A 15,609-nucleotide genomic window follows, 5' to 3' on the forward strand; every position below is an offset into this window, starting at 1 on the left:
TACAGCGTACCACTCGTCTCAGGACTGACGGACAGCGTGTCAGGCCCTTATCATTTGCCAAAAAAAAAAAGCGAAGCTAGTAAATCAACATTACACACTATTAAGAAGCGGTCAACACACTTGAAACACAGCTAGTCTGCGAACTATTACCACAGTCATCATACACAAAAGCAACAACAGGCGCATACATGCAGCATGTGCTGAAAAGGCGCGTCCGATGCAAGTGCAAAACTGACGTTGGCCTCGGTGATCTTACGACTGCTAGGGGAAAGCTGCATGCCTCACATTCACACTAAAAATTAATTCAAAGCACTTCTGACACAAACGTAAGCCTTCGATGCCTCTGTAGTCACAATGCCTAAACACTTTCAGCGGAGCGCTTTATTTAGTTCTGCGCAGGCAAGCTCAGAACTTCGCTCAGACAACCTCAAGTGCAGCAAGAAAGTAACCTTGCTGCAATGTTGGGCAAGTTATACACAGTTAAACGTCCCGAAACAAATCTTTCCCAGCTAATTTCACACAGCGATTCGCGGAAGAATCGCGGCTCTAGCGAAGGCACCATGCTTACCAACAGGGCACTCGAGTACGTTAATGTTCCACAAATCAATATATTAACTCATTTCCTTCCAAAGAGCAATCAGCTGGCTTTCTATTCGACTTACCAAAGTGATGCTCACCGTGCGTGCGGAGTGCGTCGCCTGCCTGCCGGCAATTTAGTGGTTCGTTAGCATTAGCAACAAATAGATAAAGCGCAACACAGGCTCCGTAAAGCACTGGAAGGAGAATAACCAGAGTCAATAACGCGTCAAACATTTTTTTAAAACGTTTCATGTAACGCGCCGCAACTCAAATAATTTAGCGGAGGGGGCGATGATAATGATAATGGCGCACGCACCATCGTATCTGAAATTGTTGCAAATGAAACTATACAGTTTCAGTTAAACAAAGGAGGTGGTGACGCATAAACTATAAGTGCGAATTTTAATTATCTAAAGGTTTCCTTTTACTGAATTAATTTTTGTTGGTATTGGACGTTTTCGCCACCTGCAGCGCTGTCACTCGACCGTTGCAAAGGCGCGCCATTTGAACCGGCTGGTTGTACGGTGCTCGCACAAGTCTCTGCTGTTCTCTGAGTTCTCTCTTCTCAGTTCAGCTCTCTCTGCAAGCCTCCCAGAGGCTGTATGACTCATTTATCTCGCCACAAGTAACTTTTAAACCACAGTTCAGCAATGCGACACTAGAGCCATTCAATGAAGGACTACACTTATTCCTAGTCTGGCATTTATTTCCTTTGCGCATTTTCACTCTGTCCATTCATAACAAAAACTTGGAAGAAAAATCAAGTGGCTAAGTGGGCTTCCCACAGTGCAGTTACATATCTATAGTTATTTCATAAATTGGCAACAGAGTTTTGATTCATCATCACTGCCTGCATTAGGTATGCTGAAGGGAATTAATGGTCTGCAATCATCGCTGCTTCATGCGTTAGCTGCAGCCGCCAACCTTGGCTCATTTGCTGACATTATCTCTTCATCCCAGTGTCTGGTATCCCTTGCTTGTTTCACTCCCTCGAAACCTAATCGATTAGCTGAAAATCCCTTTTTCCTGGATTACATGTCCCACTCTAATGCTTCTTTACAGTTTTCTGCATCTTCATACTCAAAGATGTGCACCATGTGCTGCAATCTCAACTGCAGGTACTCTACTGCAAGATGCCCAGCACCGTGTGTCATATGGTATGGTGTTGCGGCAGCATAGAAGTACCACCCACACAAACCATCAGATGAGGACCTGCTTATGCCCTCACCTTTTTGGACCAAGGACGCCACCTGCCCAGGGCAAATAGGGCCTGCTCATTTCAATAATAGCTGATTACTACTTCCTTGTTATGATTACCTTGATACTGTACTTTAATCCACATCTGTGTTTGTGAAGGTTTTCCAAATTATTTTACTTTCTATAACCTGCTGCACTGTCCTTTGCTTAGGTATTTTAAACTAATGCTTTAATATCCACTTTTCAGCCTTTCAAATGATCATATGATAGCAAGCTGCCTTTTATTATATTATGTACAGCACCTTCCAAATTTACATTCACCTCTTTTTGCTCTTGGAGAAATGTTTCTCATGGTTCAGATTCAGAGTGACTACCTGGCTTAAAAACATTACTCCCTTCCTACGTCTGAAACCTTCCTACCTATGTGCAGCAGTGACTTTGTGGCTATGCATTCGACTGCTAATCCTAAGGTTTTAAGATTAAATACATGGCTACATTTTGGCAGAGGCATGATGTAAAGACACCTGTGGGCTATACAATGTCAGTGCATATTAAAGGACACCAAGCAGTCAAAATTAATTAGCTCTTTCCCATGCTTGCCGTCTTTCATAGACCGCATTAGGTTTTGGCATTCCCGACCCCTGTGTGCCATGTCAATACCTCTACCTGTTGTAAAGTGTTGCTCTCATCACGAAGGGTTGAAAAATAAACTTTCATCTTGTAGTTTCTTTAGGTCCTTGAGCATGTGCTGTTATTGAGGCAGTGGGCAATATTTGGCTGGGGCCTTAGACATGCAATAGCCCAAACCAGATTCGAAATCGAGGAAACAGTTTAGCTGAAACAAATGTCGATTTCAGTCTCATCGACATCAATTGCAATGCCCGTTCTCTTTTTCTACACGAATATAATGTAGACATGATGCAATGCTGTTCACCCAAATGTTTTCCGATTGTCATGGCTACTACAGTTCAAAATAATGAGACCAAAGAGCACGACACACAAGGAATGCTTATTCGCAATGGAAGCATTTTATTGCAAGCTATGAAGTAAATACATTTGTCGTGAAGAACAAGCAAAAGATTGCAAGAAACCATCAAAACAAAATTTAAAACCCCATCTAGAAAAGCAAAAATCTAATGCCATGTTTTCACGGAAAGCAGCCATTTTTCAAAAAAGGCTGCTCTTTGAAGCTGCTCACAAAATTATTTCAGCATAAATGCTCATTTGCTACAATCCTCTTTTTTTCCAACTAGATGCAAAGTCTACACGACCTTGTGTATAAAATGTCACCAACCAGCACGCAGCTGCCATGCCATCAGCAAAACCATGCGCCCAACTGCTCATTGCACACCGGCCAAAACTCTGCACTGCCTTTGGGCAAGTGGAAAACAGCTGCAAAGCATCTTAAAACCCGTCCACCTTTTGTTTCTATTTTAAGGTGCTATCATTTCTCCTGCTTCAATCATTCCTTTCGTTTTCAGGTGCGATTCCATGAACTGAACTTGTTTATGAACCACCCTAAATTCGAAAATGTGTTCAAACCTGCTGTCTATGAGGCAGCGCCTTCAGAATGCGCGATGGCCAAAAATACTTTTGCAGCAGACTCGTTAATAACAGAGCTACAACCATCAAAACCGGTATGTTTCTCTCCTTCCCTTCCATCACCAAAGAGTCTCTCCCTCCTCCCTGGTTGACTAGCCTCCACAAGAGACAATACGCGTAGGGCTGGTACATGTAGGCTCCCTAAATACGCGAAATGTGGAGCGCCATCTTTTAGTGCTTTGAGAAACTATGCCCGCCATGTTGGTTCGGTCAACAAAATGAAAACGCTGCCCTGTGCTGGGTAAAAACAGCTACAAGAACGCATCAAATGCAGTCATTATGGCCCCGACTTTTACAGGCATTCTTTTTTTTTTCTTGCTGGTTGGTTTGTGGGGTTTAACGTCCAAAAACGACTCAGGTATGAGAGACGCCATAGTGAAGTCCCCGACAATTCCGACCACCTGGAGTTCTTTCTTTAAGGTGCACTGACATTGCACAAACACTGGTGCCTTGCTTTTTGCCTTCCATCAAAAAAGCTACTGCCGCAGCTTTTTTTTTTTTTCTTGCTTTCTGCTACCCAAGCAGCACCAGTGACCTTTGTTTGAAGGTTGAGAAGTGAGCTTTGGCTCATCCAGCTACAATGCCAATAAGAAGGAGGAGGGGGAGAGGCTGAGCTCAACGGGTGGCCGAAGCATAGGTGCAAGGCCTCTGGCCTTTCTTAGGAAACCAAGCCCGTGCATGTATGGATGTTCCATGTTTTCTGTTTTCATGGTTATGCATGGTGTACCATGGCTGGATTCGAGTGGCGACGGTGCGCTCTTTACGACCTACGCATGGAGGGTGCTTCCTGTCTGCTACAGCTGCGAAATCGTGGCACTGTGTGGCATTGACGCGTCTACTCAGTGATGCCGTCATTTGGTGTGCAACAAGCTGGAAAAAAAAAAGCGGAGGCTGGCCAAGCCTGCGGCTGCAAGCCTGCACTTTCACCCGGTTGTGATTCTTGCCAACGAGATGTCAAACTTGAGCGTTCAGAGCGACCTGCAGTGATTTTTGCCGCTGTACTGAGAGTTATAGATGATAGGTGTGCCGGCCGTGAGCCATCCTTACAGGCTCTGGCTGTGTATCAGCATCTTGCCGAAGAGCCAAAACCAGGGAAAAACTCGCATAAAATATAGCTAAATTATTGGAACAGAGTTCTCTATCACTCGGAAATTGATGAAAGGAAACACCGCAAGTTTTTCAAACTTGCAGGCGTGGGCACGTCGTTCAGAGGAAATAAAGTTCAAATGTGTGGCAGAAAACATGCGTATGGGTCCGGACCGAAGGAAATACCAAAAGCACACTGCGGCCGAGATGCTCAACTATTGTCATGAAGTTAGCTTCGTTACAAACTAGCCGCAGAGTTTAGCAACATAGGTGGCAGGCAAAGACAAGGGTCGGAAGGCTTTCCTACTATCCTTATATGAGGATGGTGATGAATGTCTCCTGTTATTTCGAGGTGATGTTGCGCACGCCTCAGAACAGGAAAAGCAGTTACAGTGAATGCGCTGTTCAAAGTGCACAAAAAGTGCAATAAGAGCAGGTTACCCATTTTTTTAATTTGCACTAACAACTTAAAACAGGTCAACGACCAGCCTGACTTGGAGACACGTGAAGGCGCCCGAAATTTTGATACATGTGCAGAAGCAGACAGAAATGTGCCCAAAAACGAAAAGATGCCGTCACACTGGCATATGATTTGAAATAATGCATGTAGGCAAAACAGGTACTCCTCCTTGCTCGGCCACTAATTTTAACAGGCCTGGCAGAACAGGCCCGAGAGGCCAAAAATGTTCATGTGATAAATTCCGTGCTTCTGTAGCCATGTCAATGCATTTTTGACAGTTCCCCTCATATCATGAAGGAAACAAAGTTACAGCAGGAAGAAAAAAATCAGCTTTTGTGCAGCATAATGGGACTGACCTTACAAGAGTATGCTGCTACTTGCCTTACTGCAGACTGATAACCCAAATCACTGTTGTATTCAGATGGTAATTAGCACATGTTGCGCACTGTAAGAAATAAGACAAAGTAAGTATTACTACGATCAAAATGTGCTAAATAATACTGTTGCCTGAGCCTACACTGCACCTATTTTGCGCACACAAAATTGAGACTACATAATTTCTCTAAGTATTTCGCTCACTCCGTAAACTGAACACTTGAACGCTTGAAGGCGCGAACGCAGGTGCACACCGGGCGCCGCCACAGAAGCGAGTGACCAGGGTTGGGTAAATCCTGCACACACTTCACGGGGAAGAGAGCACTGCTTGCCTAGAAGAGCTGCCATTATATCTGCGGCGAATGCGCAGGCTGTATGAAAGTGCGCGCCGCTGCCACTTGAGTCCAGCCGTTGGTGTATGAATAGCACAGTGCACAGAACACTCTGAAGCATGCATAGACAAGGGCAAGAAACTAAAAGCCTTCTTTCTTGTGTGAGAGTATGCATGAGTGAAAACGAAATGCAAGACAAAAAAGTGCGTGACATCAGCAGACCAAGTGACACCCCTCGCCCATCAGTCAGAGAGAAACCAATGGATGCAGTATCTGTTGGTACCTCATCGACAAAGTTCGATGGCCAGCGCAAAGGATGAGGAGGTTTGGCTGTCTGAAAAGGACCATGAGAGCTTTGGTTTGCATTTTGTTGCTTTCCAGTGTGTGCATCACTGCAGTATTTCGCAGAGACCATGTCCAACGCCTTATCGGGCTTGGTTAAAATGTCAGCCTGGTCAGTAGCCCTTGAATATGTTAGCTCTCTTAAATGAACAATCTGAAATAAGCAAGGACATAAGTTGTGCTGGCCATATTGTGGACTGCTTTCAAGACAATGTGTGTAATGCCAAATAATCTGAGAAGTTGAATAAACCGTTTGGGGTGCCCTGTTTTGTTTTCTAAATATGCATTGTAATACCATTTAACACAGCTTGGCCACCCAACTTGTGCACACCAGCTAACACAAAGCTTTAGCTGCACTACACTAATCCCTCTGTCACACAAACACTTCCGATCCTCATTGAACTCAATCTGCATTCAGGCTTTCAAGAAGGATTGAAGCATCCGGTGCTACACGGGCGTTTTCAGTGAGCATTGAGAAATTTCCTACGTGGTTCGTCGTCTGCTGTCAGTCGCAATGAGTCTCAAAAGGAAATTTAAGATTGGGGTAATGATTGCACGATTTCAGTGTACACAGCAGCATTCCGCTTTTGGCGCCTCAGGTCATCTAACCTATCTTCCCAGCGGTCAAGTGCTACAGTGCAGTTTCTCTTCCACTCCACAGTTTCCACACTGACGCAGTCGAAGAGAACGCCACCTTAGCTTCCACTGGCAGTAGACTACGGTGTCAATATTATAAAATTAGCCGTTCTACGAATGTTCTATCATGCCTTTTAATACATTTATGTGTTATTATGTGCAGTTCTATTGCATTTATTCGTTTTCAAGTTTTAGAGCTCGTTGATGACAAGGGTGTCAATGACCGCTTTTGAGTGTGCTTGAAATCTCGAGAGCGATTGAGGAAGCAACCTTGAGCCAAGCAGGCTCGAGCTCAACTGAACTTGACAGTTGCCGTGTGACAACCTCAATCTACAATGAGTTGAATGTAGATCCAGTTCAATGAGGATCGAAACTGTTTGTATGAGAGCAGTTTAACTCGCATCTTGCAGGAACAAGCAATCTATATACACCTTTCCAATAAGTTACTCGATGCCACCATATTGTTCGCTCCTCCTCTCTGGACTGCTGCAAACCAGCTCTGCTTCCACTGTGCTAGCACCAAATGCACAAAGCAGTCCAGCAGGTAATATGGTGACACCCCGTGACCACTTATTGGAAAGGTGCACACTACTATGACTATGCTACAGTATGCTAAGGAAGTGAACACACAAAAAAGCCAGGCAATCATGTTACTCTGGTAACGAATGTTTAATTGTGGCTGGCCTTGCATATGGCAGGCAGTAATGCATGCACCCCTGTCTTCGGACAGGACAGCAGGGTTGTAAGCATCTCCAGCAAACACTGTGCGGATGTTCGTTTTGTTATAAAAATTTAGGAGACACTTGAGATCTGTCTTTAAGAGTATAGCATGGTAGCGTCAACAGCTCCCGTCTGCAGCTTCCCTCAAAGATCCTTGATCGCATACATGCACCTTGCTATTTTATGAATGAAGTCTTTAAAGAACTTTGCTGCAACCTACAAAGAAAAAAAAATGTAGGAAGTGCGTAAGAGCTCTAAGATCGCTAAGGCGAACACAACCCGGCACCAGAATTAGAATATGTGACTAATAGGTACGGTGCAGGGAATGCAGCCTTCTAGTTACACACGTCAAATGACAGATCGAATACCACACGCCCATCCTCCGAGGTCCTGTGTATAAGCGCATAAGTGGCCCGAGTATGCATGGGGTTGCCATTAGCCTCTTTGTCACCTCTCTGCGGCGGTTTGCACAGCCAGGATGCCTCCTTTCCTCCTCTCTGCAACGCGGCAACAGAGCACGCACCTGCCAGAGCTCTTTACACGCAAGTTCCAGTATGAAGGACGTTTTTTGATGACAATTTCTGATCACACTTTCTGTACATGACGCACATGAGCCAATTAAAATGGGTAAAATATTCACAAAGTATTGTCAAACATGAATATAAAAACAAGAAATTGTAATAAAATCTTGAGGATATACAAAAGGCAGAAAAATGCTCACTTCTTAAACTACAGCTTGAAAATGAAGATTTTTTTGTTGCCTCAACTCCTTCAGCACCATGTAATTTGTTTATTAAATAAAATATTTACACAATCTTGCTATTAGATAATACTAAAATGCAGGTATTTAGATCCTCAATTAAATAAATGCCCATGTTTTTGTTTTGGCTTTATCATCATCATCATCAGCCTGATTATACCCACTGCAGGGCGAAGGCCTCTCCCATATTTCTCCACTTAACCCGGTTCTGTGCTAGCTGCATCCACTTGACCCCTGCGAACTTCTTAATCTCATCCGCCCACCTAACTTTCTGCCGCCCCCTGCTACGCTTTCCTTCCCTTGGAATCCAGTTTGTTACCCTCAGCGACCATCGGTTATCCCCTCTTCGCACTACATGTCCTGCCCATGTCCATTTCTTCTTCTTAATTTCCACTAGAATGTCGGTAACTTGAGTTATTTCTCTGACCCACTCTGCACGCTTTCTATCTCTTAATGTTACCCCTACCATTTTTCGTTCCATAGCCCTCTGGGTTGTCCTCAACTTAAGTAGAACTCTCTTGGTTAGCCTCCACGTTTCAGCCCCATAGGTGAGTACAGGCAAAATGCAACTGTTGTATACTTTCCTCTTGAGCGATACTGGTAAGCTGCTAGTCATAATCTGCGAGTGCTTGCCAAATGCGCTCCATCGCAATCTTATTCTTCTTGTTATTTCCTTTTCATGGTCCGGATCTGCGGTTACTACCTGTCCTAAGTTATGTCCTAAGTTTTATGTTATGTGTTTGGCTTTATACATAACATAAAAACCTTTTTCTCCGCAATTTGCAGAAAACATCCAAAAAGTGAAAGAAAAGGGGGCATGAATATCAAAATAAGACAGCAAGAAAAATAATTCAGAATACTAAAAATATGCTACACTGCCTCTTTTATTACTAGTAAAGATATGGTGCACCTATCGACAGATTTCTTTTTTTCGTAGGGCTGTTCGGAAGCAGTGGTCATTCTTGACTTCCTGAAGCAGTTGTTGAGTCTCATGTACCTATTCTCCAAATCACACTAACAAAATGCAGCGAAGCCCAACTGCCAAAGAAGTAATAATTTACGTTCTGAAGTTCATTTTGAAGGTGTGCTGTTCTCTCAGAAATATAGCTAAGTTGCTGAAAACACCCATTTTTAAGCTCGGCCTTCCTCTACTCATTTTACAGTTTATAGCAGTGGCATTTCCAAACCTTTCAGGATTTATGACTGGATTATTTGGTGACGTTTTCCAGAAGGTGGGAGAGTTTGCCATCAAATTTGAAAATCTGCAATAGGAGCTCGGCGTTCAAACTTCACTCGATTTGCTTGTAGAAGTTCCACACTTGAAGTTCTGGAGAAGCCATATCAAGTAGTACCAAGCTTTCATTGCTGCTGAAACCCAGCGAATGGAAACAGGACAGTGGGAACACAAAATGAGCACGTGTAACTAACCAAGAGTGATCAGAGATTGAAACTAAGCTTTTCTTGGCCACTAGCTGAAGTTCGAGGATGGCATTTGACTGATTCATCATCTGAGCTGAACTGAGAGCTAGTAAAATTGTCTTCAAGAGACTTCCCTACTGCTCTCATAAAAAGAAAGCTATAGTAGAAGCAGCAGAATCGTGTGAATGGCGCCAAAGACCTCTTTATTTCGAATAATTTTTTAAATGTCACACTGTGCCAGAAAGAACAAAAAATAAAATAAAAAAAATAAACAAGCTGCACACAAACAGAAACTATGGTTGTCACAATAGCCCCACTGCGGTAGTGCAGTGGTTAAGATGCTAGATTACTGTGCCGGAGTACCCATGTCCGAACCCGATCGCTGGCGGCTGCTTTCGATGCAAACGAAGTGGCACCCGTGTGCTATGCGATGTCAGCGCGCGTTAAAGACCCCTAGGTGGTCAAAATTACTCCATAGACCTCCACTACGGCACCCATTTCTGTCTTTCCACTTTGACTCCCTCCTCCCTTCCCTTACGACACAGAAACAAGTGACAGATTCTGTGCCTTTCCATCCCTGTGAACTAGTTACTATAACTACTTTTGTCATACTATCTGCCTAAATGGGGCTACATGTTCCAAACACGAAAATTTACATCTGCCAGTGTGTGAGAACCATCATTCATATATGAACGATTGGCTTAAAGCGGTCCTGAAAGGTATAAGCCCTAATCCCTTAATTTGTGTCGGTATTATGTCACACATAATCATCAGCATGCAACCATAATCTACCACATTGTGCCCAAGACCACCCAACATGGGTATAAAGCTCTGTTTTAACCAAGCTGTATGAATGTGGAGTAGCATGTCTGATACTAGATTCAAGGGTCTCGGAGGGTTCTATTCCACCTCACCCTCTCACCTCAAAGGAGCTGCCTGAGTTAGCAGCTCCAGATAGCGTCGTCCTCTCTTTTCTCGATTCTTTGTCTCTTTTGCGCTTTTCCACAATATGAGCTCCAGCCAGTTCGGCCATATCATGTGGGCTCATGACATCGCAGAACCAGACAACCAATCAGTGCATGGCCATGTCACCTGCCAAAGGCATGGTTGTGATTTTTCTCAAGGGTGACGCCTTTTACGCTACCGCAATAAAGCAACCATTCTACAATAAGTCACTTCTTGTGGAGCACTTTTCACTACTGCTGCTGCATTGTATGATATGGGCAGTTCAAATTATGTCCCTTCTGTAAAAAGCAGTTTGTTTGCACAGCCTCCTATCCGATGTGGATGCAGGCTACAATCCAGCACACAACAGCGGCAGGGCAGACACATTAAAAAACATGGCAGCCCTTACGAAAGCCAGCTGCTTTTTCAGCTGATAGAAAGTCCAAGATTTTCCCAATTCTATTATCTTGTAGGCAATGGACAGTAACCCGATCAGTTTAAGTTTGCAAGTGCTTGACAGCCCCTTTTTTATAGATTATGGTACTGTTAGGATCCTTCCAAGATTTTAATACGCTTGAGGTCGTGAGGCACTACACACACAAAGCAAGCAGTTTTTCTAGCACAATCTCCCTACCACTCTTCAAAGATCTGCAGTTGCCTATCCATACCAGCCGATTTCCGGAACCCTTTACATTGCTTCTAAGGCTTTTTACTTCCTCCATGACCAGCATGACGTACAAACTGCTCACATTACTGCCCGTCATCCTGACTGCTTCAGGGCAATGTCATCAGCAAATTGCAGATTACTGAGGTATTCTCCATCTACTCTTATCCCTGAAGGCATATCACCTAGCACATAGTACAATAGATGCTGTCAAGAGAGTACAAGAAGTGGCCGATTCCATGCCATGTTACCTAAGACAATGCCATGTTTTAGACACCATCACACACGGATAACATTTTCTCGGAGAACCACAGCTGTGTTACCTCCACAAGGGATCAAGTTTTCTTTTATATGACAAACTCTCCAATAAATGTCAGGCCTGTTCAGGTATTAATCTGTTACTTTAATTCGCAAGACTAGAAGCTAGACTGGCAAAAAATTGCAGTCACACATTTGTGCTTCCCACCTCCCCCCACTGCAAATCATGTGTTCCAAACCACCCAGAATGATTTTCAAATAATAGCATACCGGCAAGGGTGACAATATTACACAACAAGATTAAATACATTGCAAGCAAGGTGTTTTAAACTTAACTGGGAGCACGCTCTAAACCTGTGGAAGCAGTGAGAGTATCCATTTGGTCACACCAGTCGCAGCTCACTGCACTACCGAGGTGGCGGTGTAATCGAACAGGCAGAGGGAACTTGTTCGTCACCACCAAGAATTCGTTGCCTCTGCAGATGTAAATAAATGAGAGTAATACTGGAATTACATTTAGTTTGCATAAATTCAGCAAACTCACTCACAATAGAATTTGGTTCGAGTAAAGCAAGTGAGAGTGCCTGCTGCAGAAGGAAAAAGGTAGCAACGAGACTGGCTGTCAATGCTAGCACAAATACAAATATTTAGCACACTTACAAAACACTGAAATAGCAACAAAGAGAATCTAAGTTAAATCACTTGTGCAGTAAGTGCCCAATATGCTGCGACTTGCATGGAACTGCAATGGAGAGTGCTTATAGCAGCAACTGCCAAGCTCTTTGACAGGATTACGAGGTACTCTCAATGGTGCCTCACTCTCCCGCAAAACATGCCAGCTCAGATTAATTATTGCTCTCTTTTCAAATAAGCTGTCAATGGCCTTGGCAGCAGCTTGAAGCCAAGCACTGCCAACTATTTATGTTGGAGCAGGCAAAAGATATATATATTAGGGAACTCTGCGGTAGCAACATACATCCAAAGTGCTAAATCTAATAAAAAAGCTCGGCGAGTTCCACCAATGCAGTTATTTCGGCAGTAAAAGGACAGATATTGTCACAGGCATGAACCTATGCTAGCTGAGGAGTAATGAAGTCACCCTCATTGCTGCATACACCGAAATAAGTGTACTTGACAGTGGAAGGTCTGAGCAAATAAGCACATGAATTCGGCCATGTATATAACCATACTTTTGTAGCCATTTCATGCTGTGCAGTAGGCTTGTTGCACTTCGAGGCTCAGTCCGCACAGGGCCTACTTACGTTTAAACTATCTCTCAGCTGGCCAGCAAACCCCCTTTTAGCAGTCCGCAGATATTACTCATGTATTGCAGCACTACCACGTATGGTCTGTACAGTTGAGTGCCACTTACCTTCCAACAGTTTTCCGAAAGAAGCCCGACATTTTCTATGGGCCGAGTCGCTCCATCGGTTGAAGCTGCGAGGAAGGCAATAAAACCCCGATTATAAACCAGCGCGTTCACGCTGGCGCACGCAAAAATGCCTTATACTGCCGAAAAAAATATAAGCGAACTCAGAAATAGTTTCACGTTATCTTTCAGTCGCCTCATATGTCCCAATACTCCAGTGCATCCGGAAGACAACAGCAACCGGCGACCGATCGGTGCACAGCAGCAGGAATGGAAGTTGTTCCAAGCGCAATGAAACGAGATCGTGGACGCCATTACGCAGTCTCGTCGTCTCCTCACGCCTTCGCCCGGAGACTGTCGCGCGATAGCGCGATTACGCCACGTCAATAATTGAGGATAACGCATGCTTGCGCTGCCGTGCAAAAACTCGTTAAAGAAGCTGCAAGGAAGGCGATGGCAGAAAAACGACAAATACTTTACTTAGAGTTCGCGGGCATGTATGTACGACTCACCGCAGTCAGTAGGACTGCACCGAGGACTGCGCCCTTGAATTTAAGGCTATAATCCACGAACTGAATCCGCATTTCACCGAGCTTGCATCTACCGGGATGATGGCCCGCAAACTGCAGCAGACCGACGCATGAAAGACAACCTAGGGTGCCTAGGGCTCGCAAAGCGCAAATGCTCGTTGTCTGAAAAGCGCGCCAGCCTTCCTTCTTTGGGCCATACTTTGGGCGGCTCAGTGAACATCTGGGTTTGAGGCTTACTTCTAGAAAAAAACAAGCACTGTTGTTGTTGTTGTTACTAACTTTATTTTTCCACCGATGTAGGAGGCCCCCTACTCCTCGCCCCCGGCACGCAGGCCTATGGGACGGAGGCCGGGGCCTCCGCGACTAAAGACAGGCGAAGTGACAGTGTTTCTTCGCGGCTTCAGCCGCCAGGCGGACAGCTTGCTGCTGGTTGGCGGGGGACTCGCTCCGCAGTAGCAGTTCCCAGGCTTCTCTACTGTTTATGTTTTCCTTGGCGCCAGGGGAATCAAGGCATTGCCAGATTATGTGATCAAGAGTACCCCTTTCTCCGCAGGTTTCGCATCTATCGTCCGCCTAAAAGCTATTTGACGTCACATCCGTCCAGAAGAGCAACATATCCTCCTTTCCACTTTGGTCCTGGGCGCGCATGCGCAGTTCACGGAGCCGGCTCTCTGCAAGTTCAGGTGTTTGACACCAGGCTGGAGTCACACCCGTGGCAGCAGCCAACCCCACACACGTTTTACTTGGTTTTACGTTTTACCCGATGCCACGCACGGAAATACGTCACACTCACGTGACCCGCGCATGATGCCGTCGGTGGATGCGCGCTTCTGTTTAAAATGGCGCTCTGCAAGTGTTCAGCCGAGTAGCGTTTCATCTGTGTGAAATTTGCTCGTTGTCATAGCTTTAAAGGCGTTAATTTTGTTGCGGCGGTGTTAATTATTGCTATTGGTACGCATGAGCTGTTTTGTGTTGTGAGTTGTGCGGTAAACGCGAAGTGTTGCACGCGCGCAGCGAGAAGAACAGTCAATTGCTGCGTTCCTGCCTCGTGTAAGATACTACTTATTTTGGCGACGAGGATGTTAGCTTAATCCAAGACCTCGGCGTAGACTGCTGACCGTCCATCATGAGCTTTGCAGGTCTTCAGCCGCCTCCGCCCTTCCGTGGGAGTAATGGTGGCTGGCGTTCCACAACTACATGCTGGCGTCTGGTGCCTCCACTAGATACCTCCACACATCTGCTAACCGGAGAGGGCTATCCTGCCAGCGAATTTTCTACACGTTGTCGCCGTCGTCCCCTTCAGCGCCTACCGCTGCTGCCTCACACCCCGGTGACGATGCTATCTTTATACTGGCGACGCATTACAAATCTTCCGTAAATGTGATCGCCGCACGCCACCGTTTTCACTGCCGAGTACAAACTGCCGGAGAGATAGCATACGAGTGCATCGCTGCCCTTCGCAGCTTTGTCGGCGACTGCGGTTTTGGGAGCTTCGCGGACATCATCAGGGACCAGCTGGTGAAGACCATTAGTCACTATTTCAGTAACCGCCATCTCCTTCTTGACTCTGTCACGCTAGACAGTGCCAGCAAGCTTCCTGTGAAGCAAAGGAGCTGTCAGAAGAGGTCGCTCCAGTACAGCGCGTGGGATGCGAGTGCACATCAGAACGGGTCCTTCAGGTCCCTTGCATCAAATGCAGCTGCTACGTATGGAAACCTTCATCTGCACTTCCGGAGTGTTCGTGCTATCGCTGCGGTTCGCCTGCCCACTTGGCGAATGACTCCACATGGCAAGCTCGCAAACGAAAGTGTCGTCGGTGCGGCGAAGTGGGCTATTTGGAATCTGTCTGCAAGTCGTCTGATCGTTCCAGTGAAGTGCAGAAAGTCGAAGATGATTCTTCCAGCAGTGCTGCTATTGTTCAGGTCTCTACTGTTCCTCTGCAACCTGTTGCTTTGCCAGGCAAGCTTTGGCATAAGCCTGCTATTGACATCGTGGGGCGTTTCGACCAAGCTCCTAGTAACTGTCGCTTTGCAATAACACATTGACTATTACAGTAAATAGCCGGAGGCTTCTTTCACAACTGCCACAGTTCAAGAATTGCTTCTAGGTACATTTGTTCACGAGGATTACCCTGATGAAATAGTGTCGGATCACGGACCACAATTTTCATCCTCGGTGTATACGTAACTGCTACTCCTCAGTTTATGACCCTTAAGCCAATGGACTTGTAGGACAGTTTAATAGGGTTTTCAGGGCATATGCTCAGATGGCTCTTTGCGAGCGACGTGACCTACGTACCGCTATTATAACTGTGTCTACCACTGTGCGCCACATT

At 45.3% G+C, this 15,609-nt stretch overlaps 1 long non-coding RNA gene across 1 annotated transcript; it reads right to left on the reverse strand.

Annotated features, from left to right (window-relative positions):
• Positions 1-1,675: 1,675 nt before the first annotated feature.
• Positions 1,676-14,045, reverse strand: LOC146202383 (uncharacterized). Its single transcript, XR_014703695.1, has 3 exons — positions 12,748-14,045; positions 11,712-11,851; positions 1,676-7,545 (listed from the first exon to the last, which is right to left on the reverse strand). It is a non-coding gene; the product is annotated as an uncharacterized LOC146202383 (long non-coding RNA).
• Positions 14,046-15,609: the final 1,564 nt, after the last annotated feature.

This window comes from Amblyomma maculatum, chromosome 1 (assembly GCF_055883805.1).
Source record: "Amblyomma maculatum isolate TAMU_Amacu chromosome 1, ASM5588380v1, whole genome shotgun sequence".
Classification (NCBI taxonomy): domain Eukaryota; kingdom Metazoa; phylum Arthropoda; class Arachnida; order Ixodida; family Ixodidae; genus Amblyomma; species Amblyomma maculatum.